The sequence below is a fragment of the Sturnira hondurensis genome, unplaced genomic scaffold, assembly GCF_014824575.4.
Source record: "Sturnira hondurensis isolate 20B ecotype Veracruz unplaced genomic scaffold, ASM1482457v3 Scaffold0019216, whole genome shotgun sequence".
NCBI lineage: Eukaryota > Metazoa > Chordata > Mammalia > Chiroptera > Phyllostomidae > Sturnira > Sturnira hondurensis.
The window spans coordinates 4,173,820-4,200,386 of record NW_028091847.1 but is presented as its reverse complement, the minus strand read 5'-3'; the positions used below and the strand labels follow the sequence as shown (position 1 = coordinate 4,200,386).

At 39.0% G+C, this 26,567-nt stretch overlaps 1 pseudogene; it reads right to left on the bottom strand.

Moving 5' to 3' along the window:
• The window catches only part of LOC118974170 (PCI domain-containing protein 2-like), a 171,102-nt pseudogene extending 159,583 nt beyond the window's left edge, over positions 1-11,519 (bottom strand).
• Between the last annotated feature and the right edge of the window lie 15,048 nt (positions 11,520-26,567).

The following is a 26,567-nucleotide window of genomic DNA, read 5'->3' as shown; positions in this document are numbered from 1 at the left end:
TAATCCCTTCACCATTTTTGCACATCCTCCCATCTGGCAACCATCAAAATGTTCTCTAAATCTATGATTCTGTTTCTGCACTGTTTTCTTATTTATTTTGTTTTTTAAATTCAATTGTTGATAGATATGTATTTGTTGCCATTTTATTATTCATATGTTTGATCTTCTTCTTCTTAAAGAAGACCCTTTAACATTTCATACAATAATGGTTTGGTGGTGATGTACTCCTTTGGCTTTTTCTAGTCTGGAAAGCTCTTTATCTAATGATAGCTTTGCTGGATAGAGTAGTATTGGTTGTAAGTCCCTGCTTTTCATCACTTTGAATACTTCTTGCCAATCACTTGTAGCCTGCACAGTTTCTTTTGAGAAATCAGCTAATGGACTTATGGGGGGGGGTCCATTGTAGGTAATCGACTACTTTTCTCTTGCTGCTTTTAAAATTCTCTCTTTGTCTTTAACTTTGGCATTTTAATTATGATGTGTATTAGTGTGGGCCTCTTTGGGTTCATCTTGTTTGGGACCCTCTGTGCTTCCTGGACTTTTATGTCTGTTTTGTTCATCAAGTTAAGTAAGTTTTCTGTCATTATTTTTTCAAATATGTTTCCAATTTCTTGCTATCTCTCCCTTCTCCTTCCAGCACCCCCATGATGCAAATGTAGGTGTGCTCGAAGTTGTTCCAGAGACTCTTTATTGATCTCCCTACATTTTGGATTCCTCTTTTTAAAAATATCTTTTATTGATTATGCTATTACAGTTGTCCCATTTTTTTCCTCCCCTTTATTCTCCTCCACCCTGCATCACCCTCCCACCAGCATTCCCCCGCCTTAGTTCATGACCATGGGTCATACATACAGGTTCTTTGGCTTCTTCATTTCCCCTACTATTCTTAACCCACCCCCCTGTCTATTTTGCACCAACCACTTCTGCTTCTTATTCCCTGTACCTTTTCCCCCATTCTTCCTCCTTCCATCCTCCTCCCCACTGATAACCCTCCATGTGATCTCTATTTCTGTGATTCTGTTCCTGTTCTGGTTGTTTGCTTAGTTTTTTGTTTTTAGGTTCAGTTGTTGATAGTAGTGAGTTTGTTGTCATTTTACAGTTCATATTTTTGATCATCTTCTTTTTCTTAGATAAGTCCCTTTTACACTTCATATAATAAGGGCTTGGTGATGGTGAACTCCTTTAATTTTACCCTACTTGGAAGCACTTTATCTGCCCTCCCATTCTAAATGAGGGCTTTGCTGAATAGAGGAATCTTGGATGTAGGTTCTTGCCTTTCATGACTTCAAATACTTCTTTCCAGCCCCTTCTTGCTTGCAAGGTCCTTTTGAGAAGTCACCTGAGAGTCTTATGAACTTATAGAACTTTTTTGTAGGTAACTGTCTCCTTTTCTCTTGCTGCTTTTTAACATTCTCTCCTCGTCTTTAATCTTGGGTGATGTAATTATGATGTGCTCTGGTGTGTGCTTCCTTGGGTCCCACTTCTTTGGGACTCTCTGAGCTTCCTGGATTTCCTGAAAGTCTATTTCCTTTGTCAAATTGGGGGAGTTCTCCTTCATTGTTTTTTCAAATAAGTTTTCGATTTCTTGCTCTTCCTCTTCTCCTTCTGGCACCCCTATGATTGGGATGTTGAAACATTTAGAGCTGACTGGAGGTTCCTAAGCCTCTCCTCATTTTTTAAAAAATTCTTGTTTCTTCATTATGTTCTGGTTGAATGTTTATTTCTTCCTTCTGGTCCAAATTGTTAATTTGAGTCCAGGTTTCCTTTTTGTCACTGTTGGTTCCCCATATATTTTTCTTTATTTCACTTTGCATAGCTTTCACCTCTTCCTCTATTTTGTGACTATACTCAACCATTTCTGTGAGCATCCTGATTACCAGTGTTTTGAACTCTGCATCTGAGTTTTGGCTATCTTGTCATTGCTTAGTTCCATTTTTGGATCTTTGATTTGTTCTTTTATTTGGGCCATATTTTTTGTCTCAGCATACCTCTTACATAGTAAGAGGCAGAGCCTTAGGTATTCACCAGGATAGAGCAACCCACATTCTGCTTTGTGGTTCCATTTTGGGGGAAGGGGTCTGAGAGGGAACAATGCCACTTGCTCAGCTCTCTTGGCTGGCTTTCAGTCACTTCCCCCAGTAACCACAAGCAAACTGGGCCCTCCTGGTGCTGATTCCCTGGATGAGTGGGTTTGTGTACATTCCAGGACCTTGGGGGCTCTCTCCAACAAACTCTCCTGTGAAGCTGGGAGTTTATCCCATTGCCACAGCCCTCACAGCATTATACAGTCAGAAGTTCTGGGGCTTTATTTCCTCACTCAAACCCTGGTTATACAATCTGTCTTGCTCCCCAGTTTTTCCTTCCAGTTTTTCTGCACAGAAATGTAGGACCACTCAGTCCACCAGTCCCTGCCTCACCCATCCAGGTGTTCAAGCTGTTTCCTTGCTGGGAGTTCTTTACACCCTGGCTGCCCATCTCTGCCACTCCTACTGGTCTGGATGAATGTTTCTTCTTTAACTTCTTAGTTGTCAGAATTCCATGCAGTTTGATTTTTCTGGAAGTCCAGGTTATTTTTTGTTATTAAATTTGTTGTTGTCCTTCTTTTGGTTGTATGAGGAGGTACAGTTTATCTATCTATGCCTCCATTTTCAGGATTCCTTTTTGTTTTTGCTGTTCTGATTGGGTGTGTTTTGCTTTCTTATATTCCAAACACTGATTTGATTCTCAGCATCTTTCCCTCTGGTGTTGATTCCCTGTAAATTGTTCTTTATTTTAATTAGTGTATCCTTCATTTATGACTGGTTCTTTTTTATGGTTTCCATGACCTTTTTTATGCTTTTTAAGTTTTCCATAAGTTCACTGAACATCCTTACAACCACTACTTTCAACTGTGCATCTAGTAGCTTGCTTGTCTCCATTTTTTTTTACTTCTTTTTCTGGAATTTTGTTGTTCTTTCACTTGGGCCATATTTCTATGTCTCATTTTGGCAGCCTCCCTGTGTTTGTTTTCATATATTAGGTAGGGCTGCTACATCTCCCAGGTTTGATAGCATGGCCTAATATGGTTGGTTACCTGTAGGGTCCAGTGGCACAGCCTCTCCTATTACCCAAGCTGGGTGCTCAAGTTGTGTCTACTCTGTGTGCTGTGTAAACTCTCCTCTTATAGTTAAGCTTTGATTGCTATTGGCGCATCCAAAGTCAGCCACTGCCTGTGTTCTGTTTGGGGTCACACAGCATCAGCCACAAAGCACACTGCAGATGGCTGCTGCTTGTGCTGGGCTTGGAGGTACTAAGGCAAAGCCAAGCTGTGAACCAAGGCTGGCTTCTATTAGTGCCAGGCCTGAGGCAACTTAGTGAGCAGTATAGGGCTCACTGAGGCTGGATGCTTCTTCTTTGAAATAATTTAGGAAAATATGATGGATGGGCCAAGGCAAGCCATTCACATGGAAAAGCAAAACAGCTTGGGTGAGCCCAAAAGTTGGGTGAGGCAGAACTTCAGGGAATCACCAGGGTGGTACAAACAGTGTGAGCCAGGTTGATGGAGTCTCACATATGGTGCTCACCTTCTGGCTCAGTGGTTCTGTTGGGGGGAGGGATCAGGGAAGGAACAATGGCAGCCATTATTTCCCCCAGCTCTCACCCTGGTGTCAGACAATTCAGTTTCTACCCATACGTCTCTGATGCTTTTCAATCTGCTACCCTCATGTAGGAGCTCAGAGGGAATGAGTTGAGTAAGTTTGTGCACAGGCCCTTTAAGAGGAACTGCCAGGGAGTCTAGCAGTTCTGTCTTCCACACCTTCAATCCCCACTGGTTTTTACAGTCAGAAGTTATGATGACTTCTCTTCCTGGCACTGGAACCCTTAGCTGGGAGGCCTAATGTGGGGCTGGGACCCCTAATGTGGGGCTGGGACCCTTTGCCTCTTAGATATCTCTCCCTATTTTTATACACCACACATGGGTGGGGCCAGCCCATTCTGCATCTCCACCCCTCCTGCCAATCATGATGTAATTTCTTCTTTAATTCCATAGTTGAATAACTTCCATTCAGCTTGATTTCTTGATGGTTCTGAATGATGGTTGTTCTATAGTTTAGTTGTGTGAGGAGGCAAGCTGTGTTAATCTATGCCACCATCTTGACCAGTAGTCCATAAGCACTTTTTAACAAAAATCTAGTATCAAGAGGTAGCACTGTGAATGACCGACATCCCTTTGATACACATTGTCCCACTTAATTAGAACTAACCGTTTTACCTCTACTCTCTCTCTACAAAATGAAAATAAATTCTTCCCAAGTTGGCATTGGAAAGTGCTTCAATATATGTAGGGCAAAAGTGTCCTTGTTCATAGGGGAAATAAAATGTACATGCAAAATATGTTCATTCAACAACAATTTTATTGGTTAAAAAGCATTGTATAAAGTCTGAAAAACATTAAATGGTTACGACTAGAATTTATCTCAATATAAGATAGTTTATAATACTAATGCCATTGATTAAAGACCTTTCCTGAGAATACAGTGGAACTGAAAAGTTAAAGCAACATGTCTATATTCATCAAACCCACGCCAAAATATCTAGGTACCATGAGTACAATTGCAGCAACTGGACACCTTAATTTAATAAAGTTGTGTGATGGGGACCTTGAAGACTTTCAGCATAGCTCAGAGCAGTGAGGAGGAATGGAAGTAACATTTAATGAACAGCTACAGAAACAAGCACTGTGAAGAATATTTTGTCAGAATGAATTCACTGAATACTTAAAATATTCCTGACAGAGTAGATTGTTCCCACTTCACACGTGATAAAGAAACTCAGTCTCAGAGGCTGACTTTCTTAAGTTGATATAGCCAGGATGTGTACAGGATTGGTTCTTTTGGTTATCTCTGGAGCTGTGGAGGAATAGTGGAATAGATAAAACATTTTTCCCTTTCATCAAATTACTTGCAAGTTGGTGAAGTGTATATAGATATACATACCAATGTAACAACACTAGGGTAAAAAAAAAAAAGAATGGGAAACACAATACTCAAAATGATGGTCGCTTTGCTAAAAAAGGAGAGGAATTAAGGAAGAACACTTCCACTCCCTAAGTAGAATGCAGGGTACGTGGGTTCTTGTTTTATTCTTCTGTGTGATGGATATTACATTTATGTAATATAATATGTATTTTTGTTTTGTACAAAACAATATAATATGTATTTTTGTTTTGTTTGTATGAAACAAGGGTCTTCATGTTATAAAAACACTTATACAAATAGCTAACCTGTACATGATTTACAGGTACCAAGGCTACTAGTGAAAAAGTCCAAAACATAATTTATATATCAATCAGATGTTACATAATTTGGAAGAAAATAATGTTTATGTTCATATATAACCAAAAGGCTTGGTGTCAGAATAAGCCACATGATAACTGATAAAATTAAGAAATGCTTAGAGGCAATTAAGTACTTTATCCTCAAACCACATTAGGGATACTATATATTTGTGACAGCTGTCAATACCATAAGATAAGAATATTAGAAAATGCCTAGTAGAGTGATATAATAACTTTCTTCTTCATAATTCAAAATATTCACCAGCAACATTGTAAATATACCAAGGTCTATCCAGAAAAAGTCCAGCTATTGTTGTGGGTTTTTAAAAAATATTTTATTTATTTATTTTTAGAGAGAAGGGAAGGGAAGGAGAGAGTGGGAGAGAAACATCAATGTGTGGTTGCCAATTATGTGTTCCCTGCTGGGGACCTGGCCTGCAACCCAGGCATGTGCCCTGACTGGGAATCAAACTGGCAACCCTTTACTTCACAGGCCCACACTCAGTCCATTGAGCTACACCAGCCAGGGCAAACTATTGTTAATATAACAAGAATGGTTTGTATGAGATCAATATAACCTGGCAGCTAAGGAGAGTGGACTGGAATGTACATGCGTGAACAATGGTGACTTCACTGTACTAGTCATTGGGGGCAGTGCATGCCATTGAGTGAGCATGTGTACTGTGTGGCCATTGCATTCAAAATGACTGAGCAAGTAGAGCAATGAATCTGCGCTAAACTTGAGCATTGCTCCTTAGAAACTATCTGGATGATTCAGAAGTCTGCAGCTATGGGCAACTGGCGATTGGCAGCTTCATCACAATAATGCATCTGATCATTCATCACTTCTTGTGCAGAGTTTTTGGACAAAACACCAAATCACCCAGATGACTCAGCCCCCCTACAGCTAGATTTGGCACCCTGCGACTTCTGGCTTTTCACAAAACTAAAATCATCTTTGAAAGGGAAGAGATTTTAGACTGTTCATAAGATTCAAGAAAACATGATGGGGCAGCTGATAGGGACTGGTCAAACTGTGAAGTCCCAAGGTGCCTAGGGTGGACTGAGATGTCATTGTCCTATGTACAATGTTTCTTGTATCTTGTATTTTTTTCAATAAATGTCTCTCTTTTTCATATTGCATGGCTGGGCACTTTCTGGACAAATCTCATACATGTTTCGTATAGAAGGTATAACAGGGCTTTAAACATAATGGACACACAAATAGGGCTTAATTTAAAATAATTGATATTCATGCATACTTATCACCTAGATAATTTTCATACATTATTTTTTATCCTCATATCTACCCTGGAAAGTACATGAACTTTTCCCATTGTCGATGTAAAGAAACTGTAGCTCAAAGAGATTTAATATTTTTGCCCGAAGTCATAGGGCTAATACATAGCAAAAGCAGTGTTTGAACCCATGTCCATTCCACCATACAATCACCTAATGGCAGATAATATTAATCCTCAAAACCATCTTGTAAGGTATGTTCTGTTATCCTCCTAAATTGACAAAGCAACTCAGACATGACGAGATGGTCACATGTTCATAGCCACACACTGGACTCGGACTTGGGGAGAGTGAAGTGGGAGGGAGATTGGACCAGATATCATGCCCCCACAGGTGGGTTCATGGCAACCACTGTGGTGGAAGAGAAAAACCCCATCTCATATGCACACTTTCTCATGGCAAACCCGGACAGAAGCCTTACTGAAAGGCAAACCTTACTCTCTGGATTTGAGTGACCTGAGACTGGCAAAAATATCCCCTGCCCTTTGGCTTCTTAAAAGTGGACAGGGCCCTGACTGGGTAGCTCAGTCGGTCAGAGCATTGTCCAATACACCAAGGTTGCAGATTCAATCCCTGATTGGGGCACGTACAAGAAATCAACCAATGAATGCATAAATAAGTGGAGCAACAAATCAATCAACCAGTCTCTCTCTCTTTCTCCCCCCACCTTCCCTCCTTCTCTCTTAAATCAGTAGAATAAAAAATACTGAGTGGACAGAATCTCCCATGTAGTCCAGAAGACCAAACTCCACAGCAATGTATACTTAACACTTGAGTTCAGTGCCTCATTAAAGTGTGGTGCAGCAAGAATTCCCCCAAAGCTATCTCTATTCCTCCTCCTCCTCACATCCGGGCTTCTAACATCAAAGTTTATTGCTAAAAGCATCCTTAATCGAAATATTACTGTATATATTTTCACTAGAGAAAAGAATGTCAGGGAAACTTGTCATGATACGTGTTTACCATAAATTTGACGTGCATTATTGTCAGATCATTCTGTTCTTCCATAATTTTTCTATGCAATTTATTTATGTGCATATTTAAATGGTGTGCCACTTAATTGAAATTATAGTGTGTTCAAGCCAGATTTGACACTGACTGGCAGTTGCTATTAAGGAACACTTGGAACCTATGAATGGGTCATTTTCCAAATAGTACCGATACAACCGTATTATTCAGCAGAATATTTCGGCAAGTCAGATAGCTGATATTGCCAGCACAAATACCTCACTCAGTACAGGCAGGATTATGCCTCAGCCACCTTTACAGCCCTCACCCCAGAACCACATATGTCATAGCAGATGGTGGGACCCCCTCACTGCTTCTCACACAGACTGCCTACAAATCCCACAGACTTGAAAATAACTTTTAAAATATTATTCAATCCTCAGAATCCTTTTTTAAATATGTAGGTGTTTGTATTTTATATAAAAAATGGTACTTGATTCAGTTTTTAGCCATTTTCATCCAGATATGTATTATTATAAAAGTACAGCCTGTGGCAAGGGAAACAATTTCAGACTATTACAAACAGAAGACTCTTGATAGGGCAGTAGCCCAAACAAGTTTAAGGAACCGACGAAAACACCAAATATGTTTAGATTTTATTTTTTGATTTTAGAAAAGCTAAAATTTTATAAAGGGCAGCAGATACTTGATGTTCCTTTTCCTCCCGTTGTGTCTTCTACTCTACACACCTCCTCCGGGTGTCAGGCACATCACTTTACCCCTCCGTGCCTCTTCATCTGTAGAGTAGGGTAGTAACAATGATGCCCTTCTGTTTGGGTTGTTGGGTAAACTGCACACATGAGATACTTGGCATGTGATAAGTGCTGTATTTTAACTAACATTATTGTTAATAATTGTTATTTCATTGTTATTCCATGATTTTTGTACATCACACCTTATCTCGCAGTAGCTTCTAGAAATAAATTCATGAAACATTTGGAGTGCCTCTATGAATATAGAAAATCATAAGCATAATTAAATGAGAGTTAGTATGTAACCAAAGGTCGCTTTGGGAATAGTGGTCTTCAAAATTATGACGTGGAGCCACTATTAAAAAGACCTCTGTTTTTCTGAAGACTAGATTCTGCAACATCCGACTCTGTTCTGGAAAGAAACTTCAACCCTGAATCAATTGTACCTATAACACAAAGAACTTTGCTGTTGGGAATATCTGACCACCTTGACCTTGGTCTCTTTAAGATTATATTTTCTCCTATAGCTTCTGTTTGGCAATTAGTAATCAATAGCTAAGTAAATAGCTAAGTAATCAATATCTTGGAACTATTTGGGATGCAAAAGGGGAAAGGAATTAACATTTTTTGAATACCTTTTAAGTGCCAGAAAGGCTACTATGTGCTTTACATGTGATCATTATTCTGTTTAACTCCCGTAACTGTCTCCTGAGATAGATATTATCCCTGTTTTACAAATGAGGACATTATTTCTCAGATGCTTTCTTCATCTGATGTGATTAGACTGCTAAGAAGTGGTGAATCAGGGTCTAGAACCTAGGTTTATCTGTCTCTTGAGCCTATTCCCTGTATACCATAAAATATTATGTCTATTTTGAGCAACTACTTTTGACTGATAACATAGTTCTCCAGATTATCTGAGAATTACGTTTGTTTTTTTGTTAGATCAGCTCTTTTCTTTATTTTTGTTCAATTATAGTTGTCCCCATTTTCCCCCATTATTCTCCCCACCCACCCTTACCTTCCACATTCAATCCTTGCCCCCCTGTTATCTTTGTCCATGGGTCCTTTATACCTGTTCCTTGACTTGACCCTCCATTTTCTTTCCCCATTATCCCCCTCCCCTTCCCAGCTTACTGTCAGTTTGCTTTTTATTTCTGTGACTTTGGCTCTATTTTGCTCGCTTGTTTGTTTTGTTGCTTAAGTTCCACTTACAGGTGAGATCATATGGTATTTTTTTTTCACCACCTGACTTATTTCACTTAGAATCTGATTTCATGGCCTTATGGGAAATGCTAACAAAGTTTCTTACTTTCTGAATCTAATTAAAAGAATGTTTAAGTTTAATCTTTGGGAATTCTGGCAAAAATTCACAGACAAGGGGTGCAGGAATTTTTCACAGCCCAGGGATGTGGAATGTGCCGTAAGAGATGCAGTGAGCTGCCAGTCAGTCAGAGCCCTGCAGGGGCACTTACCAAATGGAGCCCTGCGAACGCGTTTGCTCCTTGAGCTGCTCCTCTACCTGTCGCCAGGAGAGAGGCTGCCTCTCATCTTTACTGTGCTTGAGTTTACCTTCCAAGGCAGAAGAAGAATGGTTAGGAGGTGGAAGGAGCTGGACTGATCTTTTAAGGGCCTGGGTTCTACTCACAGCTCTGCTGCTTTCTAATTGTGTCACTGGGGCTAGATTCCATTACTTCTCAGAGACTCCCCTTTCTCAACTCTAATATGGGGAAATAATATGATGATTAAATGAGGTAGTATTTCTGGGAAACCTGCTACACAGTAAGCATAGGACTTGCTACATAGTAGCTATTCATTGTTACTGATGAACCAGTAACACAAAATAGCATTATGTTGTAAATACATACTATTACCTGTCCAAGAGATGTTAATCACTTTTGCCACTTAAAGGCTTTTTTTTTACTTTAGATATCATAGACCAGCCTACTAGTGTTCCCTTCCCACTCACTGGCTGCACATGTAGTTTGAATGGACATTAATACCCTCTCCTGTATTTCTTCTTTGGCTTTCTTATCCTCCCAGAGTCTGTATAGTACATTGCTTCAGAGTATCTCACCAATTACTTAAATCCTGTTGTCTAAATATGAGGTTGTAAAATCTGACCTACTTCTAGATGTGAAAAGTGATGTACAATGTAAATATATGGTCAGAGGAATCTACCTACACAGTTCATTTTATTCTATATGACTAGAGAGACAATTAGACCCAAGTGGGATTATTATTATTTTCAAAAGAGCTCTACTACCAGGAATTAATGGTGAGGCTCTCCATTTTCAAAAACTAGACAGCATGAAATACCCTTTTCAATTCCTCTTGAGCCATCCTATTTTATTATATTTGATATAGTGGCAGGTGTGTTAACATGCAAAGCACAAAACTCATCTTGAGGAGTGGAATGTGCATTCGAGTTGTAGAGACCGTTTCTTCCTCAGAGAGAGAGGGAGCTTTTCTGTTTACTTTGCTTTAGAGAAAATAAATTAAATTAAAATTAAAGTGTTGTTGCCATTAATTAAAACACATAATGAAATAAAAGTAAGTAAATTAAATTTTCAGTTGATTCTATGAGGCAACGATATGCAAAAAAAGAATCACCAACACTTAATATAAGAAAACAAAAAATTTCTGCCACTCATCCCGGTATTTTGTCCCAGAGAGCCCCAAACTTCTCTACACTTGGTGCTGACTAGGTCACTGTTTTCCAAAATGATAAATGGGATATTAGTGGTGCATAGTTGAACATTTGTTTTCATATTTATTTACTTATTTTAGTGTTCTTTTGGAAATTTAATTAGTAATTATTTATAATTAAAATTAAATGATAGTGTAAACTTTTTAAATAAAAAAAGTACTTATGTAAAATGGGGCAACTAAAATAAAAGCATTAAGAAAATAATACAGGGGTTAATATGGAAATGTCAAAAACTATAGAACTGAAATCCAGGAAACAGTGCTCTAAGTGATGAATTGACAACATGCTGGCACTTTTTATTAAGCGATTTTAACATACAACACACTAGCTTCTGCTGGGAGACAGGTTTGCGCACAGGACTCGTGCACTTGCACACAGGACTTGTGCACTCGTGCACAGGCTCTTGGGAGGCCGTGTGGGCTCGTTGCACAGAGCTGCACAGCTGAGTCTCCAGGCTGGGTATTCTCGATGTGGAGGAGAAAGGTCTGACCATCTTGGTCAATAAAACACTGAGTTGTTCACAAAAAGAAAACATGTTGGCACATGTTAATATTGTTTGTTATGAATTATTTTGTCAGATACTTTCATAATATTTGAGGGTAAGTACCTGGTGACGGAAAGAAACCAGGTTCTGACATTCTGCAATCAGAGTCTTGCCTGACTAAATTAGCAGAAGAATGCAGTGTCTACTTTTCCCTCTATCACTGTTTACTCTGAAATAAATCCCAGATGGAGCAAAGATCTAAGGGGAAAAATATAATTTTGTTTTACACTCTTGGAGTAAAGGAGGTCTTTCAAAGTATGACATAAATTTCAGGAGACTTAATGAAGGCCTATCAATTTGACCACTAAAATTTTTTTAAACTTTTGCATAGCAAGATATGTAAGTAAATAATAAATGAATAAAATCAAAAGGCAAAATTAAAGTTATTTTCAGCACATATGACAGACAAAAGCTAATTTCCATAACATATTAAAAGTCCCTACAACATGCTAAAATCAAAGATAACTAAAGGATAGTAGAAAAACAAAGGTTATGAATGTGGGTTACAGCCTAAGAAACATACATGGCTTTTTAATATATAGAAAAGTGCTTACACTGTTCCATGATAAAATATAGACAAATTAAAACAGACATTCCTTTTTTACCTGCTTGGCAAGAATAGAAGTTTGATAAATATATTGATAAATAAATTGTGTGTTGATGTGCTCAAGATCAAGCATGGATACCATTAAATAAAATATATAAAAGAAAGGGGGAAAGAAAAATGATCTGTTGTTCGTTATAAACTTTCAGTTTTTCTGAATTCAAACTCTAAATCTAAAGCTACACAGTGCTTTTGTTGGTTCCTTGAACTCGTTTTGGCTGTTGCTCTATCAAGAATCTTCCATCTGTGCCCTGGTCGGTTTAGCTCAGTGGGTTGGAGTGTTGCCCCATGAACTGAAAGGTGTCATGGGTTTGATTCCTGGTCAGGGCACATACCCTTGTTGTGGGTTTGCTCTCTTATTGGGGCAAGCAATCGATCAATTTGTCTCTCTCTCACATCAGTGTTTCTCTCTGTCTATCTGTCTCTCTCTTTCTTTCTGTCTGTCTATCTCTCTAAAAGCAATGATAAAATGTCCTCAGGAAGGTTTGAAAAAAAAAGAACTTTCCATCTGTAATAGTCTGGATTTGTTTCCTGTTGCCATAATATCTGCATGAAAAATACATGAGACTGAATCAAATACTAGGGCATATTATGTAAACAAAACGAGTACTTAGATTTTCAAGATGAATTTAGAAGACTGAGTATTTTTTTAAGCCATTGCTAGGACCCTTGGATTTGTAGGCACAACCTTTTTAAGGGAGGATGGGGAGGCTAAGGGCACTGCTATCTGTTTATGCAAGGCCTCATTAGAAGCTCTATCCCAGTGCAAGCCTGACTAGAACAAATGATCCAGGGAGAGAATAGCAGGAAATTAATTCCAAGTACAGCCAGAGGCCTGATCTTTTAGGCCTCGCAGACAAGGCAAACAGTTTGGACTTTATCCTAAGTGTGATATGCAACCACTGGAGTATTTTTTTTGATCATGTCATTTTTCATGTGACCTGATATATTTAAATTAGACAAGTCTGCTATAGCCATTTTCTATCTATGGTGTCTCTTATTCTTTGTAGCAAAGGGTATTTTACTTTTGTAGCACTTAATTGTTTTAATTTTTAGATTATGAAAGAAATGTATGTACAAAATTTAGAAAATACAGAAAAAATTAAATAGTAAATAAAATAAAAAATATTTTAAAAGAAGTTAAACACATCTGTAAATGTAACCCAGTGTTTGACAAATTATAGCCAGGAGGCCAACTGCCTGCCTTTTGTAAATCAAGTTTTGTTGGAATTATAGCCACACGTGTTTGTTTGCTATTATCTGTGGCTGCTTTCCATGGCACAGCAGTGGGACTGAGTAGTTCTAACAGAAAGTATATGGGCTCAAAACCTAAAAATATCTACTACCTGGCCCTCCACAGAAAGTTTGCTGGTTCCTGTTCTCTCCCTTCAAGTAATGTTAACATACAAATACCTTTTCAAAGGTATGTTCTAGACATATTTTTAAAGAATCAAGATCATACTATAAATTCAATTACATATATATATATATTGTTGGGTTTATTTACCGCTATACTATTAGCATTTTTCATGTAGTAATTAACATTCACTCATTAGGAAAGTATCCAGAAGCCAACCTTTTTAATGCTTATATAAATTCCATCTTATAACTGTGCCATCATCTGCTTAAATAATTTCTTATGTATTCTATTTCCAACATCAGATTTTCTGAAATTTGCTTTATAAATAATGCTGTAGTGAATATCTTTGTTTATAGTTGTTTGCATTTTTCTTATTTCCTTAGGCTAGATTTCTTAAGAAATCATGAAATCAAAGGATGTCAATGTTTTTAAGACCTCTCATAAATATACTGAGGTTTTAAATCAGTGGAGATTACTTTGGAATATCTTGGGGAAATGACTAGTTTTTTTCATATTTCAAATGTGAATGAGCATAATTATAAAAATAACCAAATTTTGTTTTGGGTAGAGCATTGTCCTGAGTAAGTTACATACCTTAACTCATATAATCCTTATAGCAACCCTTTGAGGTAGGTACTATCAGTCCACGGCCATAACACCCTGAACGCGCCCGATCTCATCTGAGATAGGTGCTGTCATCCCCATCCTAAGGTGGCTGTGAAAGGGTGGAAACCTAGACAGTGTGACCCCAGGGTTTTTGCATTTAACCATAGTGCTGAACTTTTTGAGTATCCCCGAGTCTTGTTCCTTTTCATATCCTCTCCTATCATATTCTACCACTATCAAGGATTATATCCTGTGTTAAGTATTTAGGAAATATGCTTTGACTTTAATGGTCTTTGACCTCAAAAAAGTTGGAAACACATTCATTTCAAGCAGTGCCTGCTGTTGACAATGGAGTACTTAATGCACATGAGGTATTTCTCCGCCCATTTTCTCAGGCTTTCTCAGCGTTTGTTTCTTCATTTTTTTCTCAGTATTTTTGTCTTGTTGACGTTCATCTCTCCAAAGTTTAAACTTTACATATCATGCTGTCACTGAAAAAAGAGTTTGGTGGCATTTTTTTCTGATTATTACTACGCCTAAGAACATGGGCAGGCAGAAACAGCTTCCAGAAACTCAAGGAAAATTGTGTCTCCTATTTTTAAAAAAGATAAATGCAGACACAACTTCGGTTTGATTATAACTACTTCTTTCTGGTTTCTAGCTGTTTTTACAACAAATTTATACCATTTTGTACTTATGTGAAACCTTACAGATAATAATGTTCAAGAAATCCCCCAATTATTTTTTCCATGGGGTAGCCCCATCTCATAATTGTTTTAATTACCAAACCATGGATATTAATTAAAATTAGCATCATACTTCCCAAATTACATATCACTGGCTACTGAACATAAAACCCTAATCAAAGCATTGAAAAAGTTTGAATCCAACTTATTTTGTCTCATATGCTTGCTCAAGGGGGAAAATAATGAAAACAGTAAGGTGAGTAAAAAGAAGAGGACTTTTTCAGGGAGTCTACAGCACCTTTTAAATGGAGGCTTCAAAGAAACGAACGATGCTGATGATGTTTCCAGTTTCCTTTCCTTTCTACCAAGATACAGAGCTTGTTTCCAGTAGAGTTGTCCACCCTCCTGAGGCAGAAACAAACCAGTTACGGTGCAACCCCAGCACTTTGTATGGAGATGAAATGTGTGGCCTAAGGGTTCCAGCAGATCAAGGAAAGGGAAAGAAAGAGAAGCAGGTGGTCTGGCAGACAGTGGGAGAGTAAACTAGTGCTCCTACTAAGTGCCAGCCACTGGGTTAAGAGCTTTCCCAGCGGCTGTCTTTTTTTTTTTTTGTCTGAAAACCACCAGGCCAAAATCTGTTATTACTAACCTCATTTTACAGGTAATGAAATCAGATTAAAAGCTATTAAGTTACCTGCATACAGCCGTACAGAATTTTCTTCTCCATCTGCTCTTCTGCCCCTTGGTGGTCCATGTGTTGTTATGTCCTACAGCTCGGGACCACCTCCCCCCTTCGAGGTGCAATCCAAATTCCATCCACGCCATAGCCACTGTAAGGGGGGAAACAGTCATGTGAGCTGGCTCCTGAGTAGAAGGAGGTAAAGAATAACAACAAAATGATGGCAACAAAAATAATTCATTGAAATTTAAAGTTTGTTGTATACCAGCCTGTTTCAAGCCCATTATCTCATTGATTTCCCCTAACAACTAAAAGAAGTGGCTACTATTATTATCATCTTTTCCACACATGAGGAAACTAAGGCATCAAGAGTTTAACCTGGGAATTATAAAGTTAGTAAGTAGCAGAGTTGTTATTCAAACCTAAGTCTAATTCCAAACTAACAGTAACCAGAGAGGAAGTAGGAGGGATAATAAGGGGGGAAAGGGGAAGGGTTTTCAGGAACAACTATAAAGGCCACACGGACAAAACCAAAGAAGGGTAGGATCAAGGGTGGGAAGTGGGGAGGCTGGCGTGGAGGGGAGTGGTAGGGGGAAAATGGAGACCACCATACTTGAACAACAATTAAGAAAAGTTAAAAAAAATTAACTTTTAAATCAGACTTTTTTTGCATTTTCTATTGTTTTTCGAGTACAGTTGTCGTCATTTCTCCTCCTTTGTCCCCCCCCCACCCCGGCTCCACCCCACCCATCCCCACCTCCCACCCTTGATCCCACCCCCTTTGGCTTTGTCCGTGTGTCCTGTATATGTGTTCTTGACTACCCTTCTTCTATTCTCCCCATTATCCTTCTCCCCACTCCCCTCTGGTTACTGTCAGTTTGTTCTTTATTTTGATATCTCNGGAGGCTGGGGTGGTGGGGAGTGGTAGGGGGAAAATGGAGACCACCATACTTGAACAACAATTAAGAAACGTTAAAAAAAATTAACTTTTAAATCAGACTTTTTTTGCATTTTCTATTGTTTTTCGAGTACAGTTGTCGTCTTTTCTCCTCCTTTGTCCCCCCTCACCCCGGCTCCACCCCACCCATCCCCACCTCCCACCCTTGATCCTACCTCCTTTGGCTTTGTCCGTGTGTCCTGTATATGTGTTCTTGACTACCCTTCTTCTATTCTCCCCATTATCCTTCTCCCCACTCCCCTCTGGTTACTGTCAGTTTGTTCTTTATTTTGATATCTCTGTTTATATTTTGTAGACATCAGATTTCTAATCACTTTTCTTGAAACATGTACATACATACACACACACAGCTTGAACATGGTCACTCAGGTATGACCTTAAGCAGATAGAAGTATACAGTTTCTTAAGTACAAGGAAGACTAGAAGATGGGGTAAGACTATCAATTAAGGCTAAACTTTTTAATACCTGAGTTCTCCTACCATTGCCCCTGTTACTCTTAATTTCTATAGTGTTAGCTTACAAACCCTAGAGATACTGAGACTGATTAGGTGTAATAGGGCCAAATATTTAACTTTTTAAAGATTTCCATTCATTGTGTTTTATATACATCAAGTCTTCATTCCTGTCTTATCACCAGTACTTCATCTGTCATTGTAAGCATGACCAAACTGGGCTTTTTTAGGTGATGAAAATTATCAGAAAGATATGAAAGCTGGCACAATTATTATACAATTGAAAAAGATTTAGCTAAGGGTGGATTATTGTTCATTTGGAATATTCATGCCAACACCTTGTTGGGTGAGGATCAGAAAATTGCAGTTATAAAAAGTGGATTGTGAAATTCAGACTATATTATCCAGTACACTTAGTAGGCAGTTAATACATGATTTTTAAATAAGTGAATAAAAATAATTCTGAACAGTCTTTAATTTAAAGACTATGCCTTAATAAAATGGTGATCTGCATAGAATAAACTAAAACTGTTTTGAAAATAAAAAGCATTTTAAAGGGTTGATGCTGGTCTATGCAAATGAGATGATTCCTCAAACATATTTCCAGTAATAGCTTTTATAAAAAATTGCTACTCCTGTTTTTTTCCTACTATTGTTTTCATGCAAGCGGTAAACACACCTTTCTACATTCTTCCCCCCTGATCTGATGTGTCAACACTGATCTAAGCACTTTCTCCTGTTATTTATGTTACATATTTTATTTGCAATACATCTTTCTTATTGCATGCAAAGGCATGCAAGATAGAGAACCTGGCGATATTTATACTTTGGCCCACTTGGTCTGGAAAGTTTTCTTGCTGTGCTAGCCTTCACATTGATTCTTTGAGCATCATGGATTCATGTTTTTGGACTTTTTCTCTAGATGTGTTATAAAACAGGCATCAACTGTCTTTCTTTAACAATCTATTAGTGAGTGTACTTTTCTCCACTATCATGGATGATGCAGTCATAGTCTTTAATCAATGATATAAATGCACTTTTATTATCATATTTATAATTTGATTTTGGAGTTCTGGAAACCCCTCTAGGGAACTGTGGGTACTAGAACACAGTGTGAAAACCATAGCTATAGGAAATGGATATTCGTTAAAGGTGAGAGACATAGACAGATCTGCATTTCAGAATAGCAGCACTGGTCCTGAAGAGGAAGATGGGTTGAAGAGGGACATATTAACAGCCAAGAGATGTGCTAGGTTCTTGTGAGAGACAATGGAGGGTTAAACTTTGGAACGTAATTTGGAAAAGATGAAATATTTGAGAAGTGTAACTAATAAAATTTAGACAATTATTCATCATCAGAACTGATAAATAAGAAGAGATCGCTGATGGCTTCTGGCTTTGGAGACCACCGTAATTAATGGTGAAGCTGGTGAAGACAGAGAACATGCGGAAGACAGAGTGCCATCTTTATGTCGGTTCACAGTGCAGCAGATAAGGAATTTGATTTTAAACGTAGTGAAGCTGAGCTAGTAAATGTCCAGTGGACAGCTGAACACAGATCTGGAGCTCAAGAGAAAGACTGGGTCTGGCTTTGAATTACATAACCATACTGGTAAATTCATGGGAGCGATGCCACAAGGAATAATTTTTAACAATGATATTTCAGACAGGTTGTGTGTTGAAGAAGGAGAGAAAACTCTCCCCACCTTCCCCCCCCCACCGTGTTTATCATATACAGACTCTTCAGGATCATTAACTGAGGAATGATCCATTCCTCCAGGACATCCATTTGTACCAAGACAAATGGTATTGTTCAGTTTTGATATTGTTCCATTTTGAACAATATAAAGCATAGAGCCAGACAGAACTGGATTCCAACAGCAACTCTCTAAGTCCAATTTTTCTATCTGTGAAATGGTAGTGATAATTATTACTTCACAAGATAATCCTGAGGACTAAATAAATGTAAAGAACCTGTTACAGTGCTTCAAACTAGCAAATGTTCAGTAAATGTGGGTGTTACCGCACTAGGTTAGGTTAGAGACCAAATAGGCAATTTGTGGATCAGTCTAAAAATGCAACTATACTTCTATGGGAAATTTTCATGTTCCAAGCAAATTGGCTTTGATACTACAGTGTTCATTACACAAACATTTAAATGCTTGCTTTAAAAATTCAATTTACTTTCTAAAGGAACAGCTGATCTTTCCAATTGCCAACCCATTTTACTTAACTCTTCAGCTACCATTGTACTCTCACAACTAATATAAACTCCACCCTGAACTGTGAGTTACTTAGGACCAAACATAATGTCTTTGTTGAATAGTCATTTATTGAGCATCTGTCTGCCAAAAACTGGATGTAAAAATATACATGCAGTAAATGGTATTTTACCATATGTAATGCACACCCACATTTTTTAAGGATGCACATCATACATGGGATCGTTACACCCATGGTATGGAATCATTTTACCCATGTATAATGTGCATCCTTATATTTCCCTCAGAAATGTAGGCAAAAAAGTACATATTGTACACAGCAAAATATGGCACTTCCTTTTCTCATGGGGCTTAAATTCTACCTGGGGAAAATTATATGCAAATCCAAGATACTGTGTATTATAATAAAGATATGTACCAAGAACTATGAAGCATAGTGGAAGAAGAGCTTCATTTTATCTGAATTAACAAGGAAATCTTAGTTAAGAGGGTGATGTTCCAACTGGACCAAATATGCCTCAAAGTCAATAGTGAATGAATAATGCGATGTATACATAGGCTGAATAAGCAATGATTCATAATTGGACTGTGAATACAGAGATGAGGATAAAAGGTAGAACAGCTTGGCGTGCATCTAGGCACACAAGTAATAATGAGATACACTATTAATTAATAGTAAGCTGGTTGATGCGAAATAAGTGAAGTAAGATTAGAGAGGTGCTACCTCAGCTAGACTCTGTAGAGCCCTAAGAACTAAGCAAGGAAGGTCCATAGACTTGGAAGTTCCAAGGACTTTATGCAATAAACAAAAAAAAGAGGGATTATACATTCTAAAGCCAAGGTACTATATGTAACATGGTAAAAGCAAGAGTTGGAGGAAGGCTAATCACGCAGGGAAAGTTGTAGGTAAAGATACAGACTGAATCATCTTGAAAACAATTTTATTAACATATGTGTGTGTGACCTTGTTGTAGGTCTAGGGCTAGTACATCTTTGGAGAGCAACTATAAACATAAAATGACATTTTGTGAATATCATCTGGGGTATTTGAACAATAATGCCACTGGAAAATATAGCAAAAGTGACATGAAAGATGACAAATTCTTTTTTTAAGTGAAGGAAATTTATTTGTGCTATCAGCATGCCAACTAACATGTGACAGTGTATAATGCTATCATACATGTATATTTACATAATGTGCACAATGTTTCATTCAGCAGTTATTTCCTCCTATATATCTTATTTCTCCAAATAAGTTATTCATTTTTGCTGGGCAGGTTATCATCCCATATTTCTTATACAGCATAGAGCCTACCACCATAAATAACATAAAGGGACTCCAGTCAAGATGGAGGCATAGCTATATGCAGTATTCACCTCCTCCCACAACTGCATCAGAATTATAGCTAAACTAAAGAACCACCATCATTCAGAACTGCCGGAAATGTGGCTGAATGGAACTCCTACAACTAGGGGATTAAAGAAGAAGCTACTTCAGAGACTGGCAGGAGAGGCAGAGGCACAGAATAGGNTCCAAATTAGTTATTCATTTCTGCTGGGCAGCTTATCATCCCATATTTCGTATACAGCATAGAGCCTACCACCATAAATAACATAAAGGGACTCCAGTCAAGATGGAGGCATAGCTATATGCAGTACTCACCTCCTCCCACAACTGCATCAGAATTATAGCTAAACTAAAGAACCACCATCATTCAGAACTGCCGGAAATGTGGCTGAATGGAACTCCTACAACTAGGGGATTAAAGAAGAAGCTACTTCAGAGACTGGCAGGAGAGGCAGAGGCACAGAATAGGATGGTCCAAAACCCACATGTCATGGATAAAGATCAGGAGAGAGATCTCAGGTGCAGAAGTCCCCCTGAGGAGCAAGGGGCCCCAGCTCCACACTGGGCCCTCCACCCCAGGGTTCCAGTGCCAGTAAGAGAAGTCCCCATGACTTCTGGCTGTAAAAACCAGTGGGCATTGTGACTGAATGAGACTGAGGGCTTCTGGAGTCCCTGAAAGTTCCTCCTAAAGAACCTGCACTTGGACTTATTGGACTCATTCACTCTGAGCTCCAGCACTGGGGCATCAGCCTGAAAGGCACTAGAGGCAAATGGAGAGAAACTGAATTGTCTGAAATTAGGGCAAAAGCTGGGTGGGCAGCTTCCTCTCAGGCAGAAGAGCTGGCAGAGGACATTACTCCTTCAATAAGCCCTCCCCCAGCCGAGGTGACTGGCGGGCCATATCTGAGACTACATCATACTGTTTTCTGTGCCCTGATGGTGCCATGAGGCCCAGCGCCACCCAACTCGTGAGCCCACCTAAGCTGTTTCCAGTGCCTTTTCCACATGAATGGTCTATCAGCTCGTGCTTCAGACTTTCCTAAAATCTCTCAAACAAGCAGAATCTGGCCTCTGTGTGCCCCATACCTCTCACTAATTGGCCCCAACCCTGGCATTAGTAGCAGCCTGCCTTGGTTCACAATTTGGCTTTGCCTGGGCACCTGCAAGCCCAATGCAAGTAGCAGCCATCTGCAGATCACTTTGTAGCTCATGCTGGGTGTCCCCATTCAGAAAACAGGTGATGGTTGAACTTGGCCTGCACTTCCTTCAAGGTCCCAGAGCAAGCACATTCAGTGGACAGCTTCAGACCATGTCAAAGTGCCACCACCCAACTACCTTCACAAGTGACTCAGGGTCAGACTCAGCAGGCATCAGAGCCCTGATGAAATAAGTCCTGCCGTATGGTGGGGGCCTCTGCACACTGATTCTCCATGGTGGTTGGAAATCAATGGTTGGTAGTGGCAGCCAGACCTTGCAGCCAATCCATGCAGCCAATAGGCCTGGAAGGTAAATCCCTCCGATTGACATACTACAGCAATCTAGGCTCAACTACAAAAGAAGGGTATACACCACCCACGTTGCGGGGGGCAGTGCACTGGGAGTGCCCAACTTGGGGGATCAGGGAGGCTGTGCCACTGGATCCTACGGAACACCCACTACACTAGGCCACTCTACCAAGCCCAGGAGACATAAAAACTCCTCCTAGTACATAGAAGAAAACTCAGGGAAGCGGCCAAAATAAGGAGACAAAGAAACATGGCCCAAATGAAAGAACGAATGAAGACAAGTAATCTGTAGATTCAGAGTTCAAAACACTGGTTATAAGGATATTCGATGAACTTAGTGAGAACTTCAGCAGCATAAAAAAGAAGCAGTCAGAAATGAAGGGTACACTAACTGAAATGGAGAATAATTTACAGTATAATTTATAATAAATGAAACTGAGAATAAAATCAGCAATTTGGACTATAAAGACCAAACTATTTTGACCAAACAAAAACCACCCAATCAGAATAGTAACAAAAAATATCAAAAAAAATTTAGGATAGTATAAGGAGGATAAGGATAGTTGTCCCCAGAGGGGACAACTTCAAGTGTTAAGAGATTAAGAAGTACAGTACAAATTGGTTATTAAGAATACTCATGGGAATTTAGAGTACAGCATAGCAATATAATCAATAATATTATAATAATTATGTGTAGTGTCAGATGGGTATGAGATATACTGGGGTGATCACCTAGTGAGTTATGTAGTATCTAATCACCAGGGCATACTTCAAACCAATATAATATTGTATATCAACTATAACTGAAAAATTTAAAAATGATTTAAACATTTTTAAAAAGAAAGAAATTGTTGAATTTTACCATTTTCTTTGTCTAGGTTCTGAAGTAGGACTATTTTTTCTTTTTCTTTTTTGCCTTTTAAAAAATTTTATTGATTATGCTATTACAGTTGTCCTGATTTTTCCCCTCTGCCCCCTCCACCCAGCACTTCCCCATTCTCTCAGGCCATCTCCACACCATTGTTCATGTCCACGGGGCACGAATAGGTTCTTTGGCTACTCCATTTCCTATACTGTATTTTATATCCTTCTGGCTATTCTGTAACTACCTAATTGTGATTTTTAATTCACCTCTTCACCCATTCCCACATACCCTTCCCTCAATCTGGCATCCTTATAACCAGTGTTTTAAACTCTGCATCTCATAAATGGGGATTGCTTGATCCCCATTCATGTAGCTCTTTTTCTGGAGTTTCGATCTGTTCTGTTCTTTCATTTGGGGCATGTTTCTTTGTCTCTTCATTTTTGCAGCCTCCCTGTGTTTGTTCCTATGTATTAGGTAGAGCTGCTGTGACTCCCTGTCTTGGTAGCATGGCCTAATGTAGTAGGTGTTTTGTAAGTTCCAGTGGCACAGCCCCCCCACCATTGCTCAAGCTGTATACTCAGGATGCACCCTTCATGTGGGCTAAGTACACCTTCCTCTTGTAGTTGAGCCTTGATTGCTGCCGGCAGTCAATGAGAGGGATTTATCTAGGCCAGTGAGCTGCAAGAACTGGCTGTGACCACTTCCTATGAGGGTCAGCTGAGCAGAGTCAGGGTGATAATGCTCCAATGTGGTCTGTAGCTGTCCACTGGGCTCTGGGGTTTCTCAGATGATGCAGGCCAAAGCCAGCCCCTACCTGCATTTTGCCGAGGGCCACCCTGCCTGAGCTATAAAGCAATCTGAGATGGCTGCTACTTGTGCTGGGTTTGGAGATTTCCAGGTGGAACTAAGCTGTGAATATAGTGGCTGCTGCGAGTGCTGGCCCTGGGGCTCCCTGAGGCCATCTCATTCTCTTTTTTTTTTTAAAGATTTTATTTATTTATCTTTAGAGGGGAAGGGAAGAAGAGAGGGAGAGAAATATCAATGTACGGTTGCCTCTCTTGCATCCCCTGTTGGGAACTGGCCTGCAACCCAGGCATGTGCCCTGACTGGGAATCGAACCATGATCATCTGCTTCGCAGGCCTGAGCTCAATCCACTGAGCTACACCAGCCAGGGCAGAGGCCATCTCATTCTTGTTTGATAGGATTTAGGAAGTTGTTCAGTGTGAGCCAAGACCAGCCATTCATATGGAAAAGCAGCTGGGGTGAGACCAATAAGTTGGGTAGGGTGGAGTCTCTGGGTATCTCCAAGGTGGGTCAAGCAGTGTTAGCCAGGTTGATGGAGTCTCATACAAGGAATGAGCTTGCCAGCTCTGTGGGGGTCAGGGGCGGTTAGAAATGGGTCAATGGCCTCACCTGATGCCAAACACTTTAGTTTCTCCTTCCACTGGTGTCTTTCAAGCTGCTAACCTGGTGCTGAGAGTGAGTCTGAGTAGGTGAGTCCACATGTGGGCTCTTTAAGAGGAATTTCTTGAGGCTCCAGAAGTTCCTTCCACCAGCTCAATTGCTGCTGATTTTTGTAGCCAGAAGTTGTAGGGACTCATTTTCCTGGCACTGCTCCCCTGGGCCAGGGATTCTGGTGTGGGGCTGGGACTTCTCGCTCCTGAGATATCCCTTTCAAATTTTTATCCACCACATGTTGATGTGGGACCAACCTGTTCCATGTTTCCACCCCACCTACCAGTCTGGATAGACATGGTTTCTTTAATTTCATAGTTATCAGACTGCCTTTCAACTCGATTTCTGATGGTTCTGAGTGGTGGTTGTTTTATATTCTAATTGTAATTTTGATATGGCTGTGCAAGGAGGCGAGCTGTGTTTACCTATGCCGCCATCTTGATCCGAAGTTTTGAGTATGCCTATTTTTATGTGACCGAGTTTTTTAGGCAATCTAGTTACTACTTATCAAGATATTCTTATAAAAATATGTTATCCTACATTGAAATTACACTATAAATTTCTCATAGAAAAACATAAATTTGGCATTTTATAAAATCTTATCTGCTCAAATAACTGGGACCAGAATTATCAGAAAACTAGACAAAATCCTAGATGGAGTTGGTAGTGAATAAGAATGGAATCCACTTGTTTTTATTGCTGTACAACTTCCTAATATTGATAGAGTGGGAAAAGTTCCAAACAGTACCAAGTCATTCTAGACAGTAAAACTACGGCTCAGTTTATCTTGTGATATTCAGTAAAATGAATTTTATGGATCTAAGAGGCCAAGGGAAGTAGGAATAATGTTTCCTATCTACCAGGATGTGTTTTTTCACTTAAAAAATGTGATCTTAAGGGAAGGTTGAGGAGGTGGGAATAAATCAGTCCAATCATTCATGGCAGTGAACTTACTCCACCAGAAAATAAAAATGACTTTAATGGCACAGGGATTGAAAAAAATGTTTGAATACCTTTCCTTGTCAAGAATCGAGTCTTTTGTGTGAGATAAAATACACATTTACAGTAACTTTAGATTTGAGGGTAAAATTTCAAGCTCTCATGCATCAACGTATCATAACGGACGAATGTGACCCTTGCATAATAGCACTTGCTTGTACGCTTTTAGAAAGGGTAAGGGAGTCTGTGCAATAAGGGAGTTGAAAATTTTAAGGATTTTTTTTTCAATGAGAAACAACCCCTACTCAAAATAAGTTGGCAAATCCATGTGCAGAATCTGTGTTGTCACTGTAATGTTGAGGAACAGATAAGGAAGCAAAAAGAAACTCAAGGTCACTGGGAATAGTCTCCAGAGTATTTTCGTGGGGCTTATCTGTGCTCACATGCCTAATTTTTTTTTCCAAGTGCAGAGAATGGCCACTTGCTTGAGACAGGCCCAGTGCCATCCTTTATTCAAGTTCTTTTATATTCCTCTTTTTAAAGAAGCTGTCAAGTTCTTTTTCTGCAGCTGACAGAAAAGGCCAAATCTGTGGTACAGGAAAGGAGGCGCAAAGAGAAACTTTTTTGTGTTGATGTTTTACTAAGTGAGCTAAGGAGAATTTTAGAATCATGTAATTTACTCTGGAGGCATTTACTGTACATAGCTATAGTGATGGTAATTTCTTTCATTGTTGAAGTGAAAAGATAACCATCAATCAGTTGTCAATTGGTCAATTGCAGAAGTGATGAAAAGAAACTGGTAGGAACAATCACTTTTGTGGCTACCTAGACCATTTGTAGGCTTAAGAAAAGTATGGGAACTGGATTGTGTTTTAAGAAGGAATTGGACCAGATTTTCAGAAAGGTTAATAGGCATAACTTCCTTGTAAAGAATGGCTTTGCAGTTATAAATAACTAGAAAATACATTTTAAAAAACTCAACAATTAAAAAGACATAGGATTCATTAAAAAAGCAAAATAAATTTTATTAAACTAGATATCAGATAAGTAAACTCCAAAAGACCTCGAATTTCAGTGAGTTCTTATCAGAGGAAATATACATAGCTTACTATTAACTCAAGAGGACATGTATTTGGAAACAAATTTATGAAAGTTACTTTGTACTTAGGCATTAGTCTCAATATGGGCACTTTGAAACAAATAACTTTCCAAATATTTATCATAAGAAATTGAAAGCCCACGTTAATTGTGAATACTAGAAGCAAGCATCTACAGATAAAATAATTTTTTAAACCTATGGAAACTCACATAAAGAT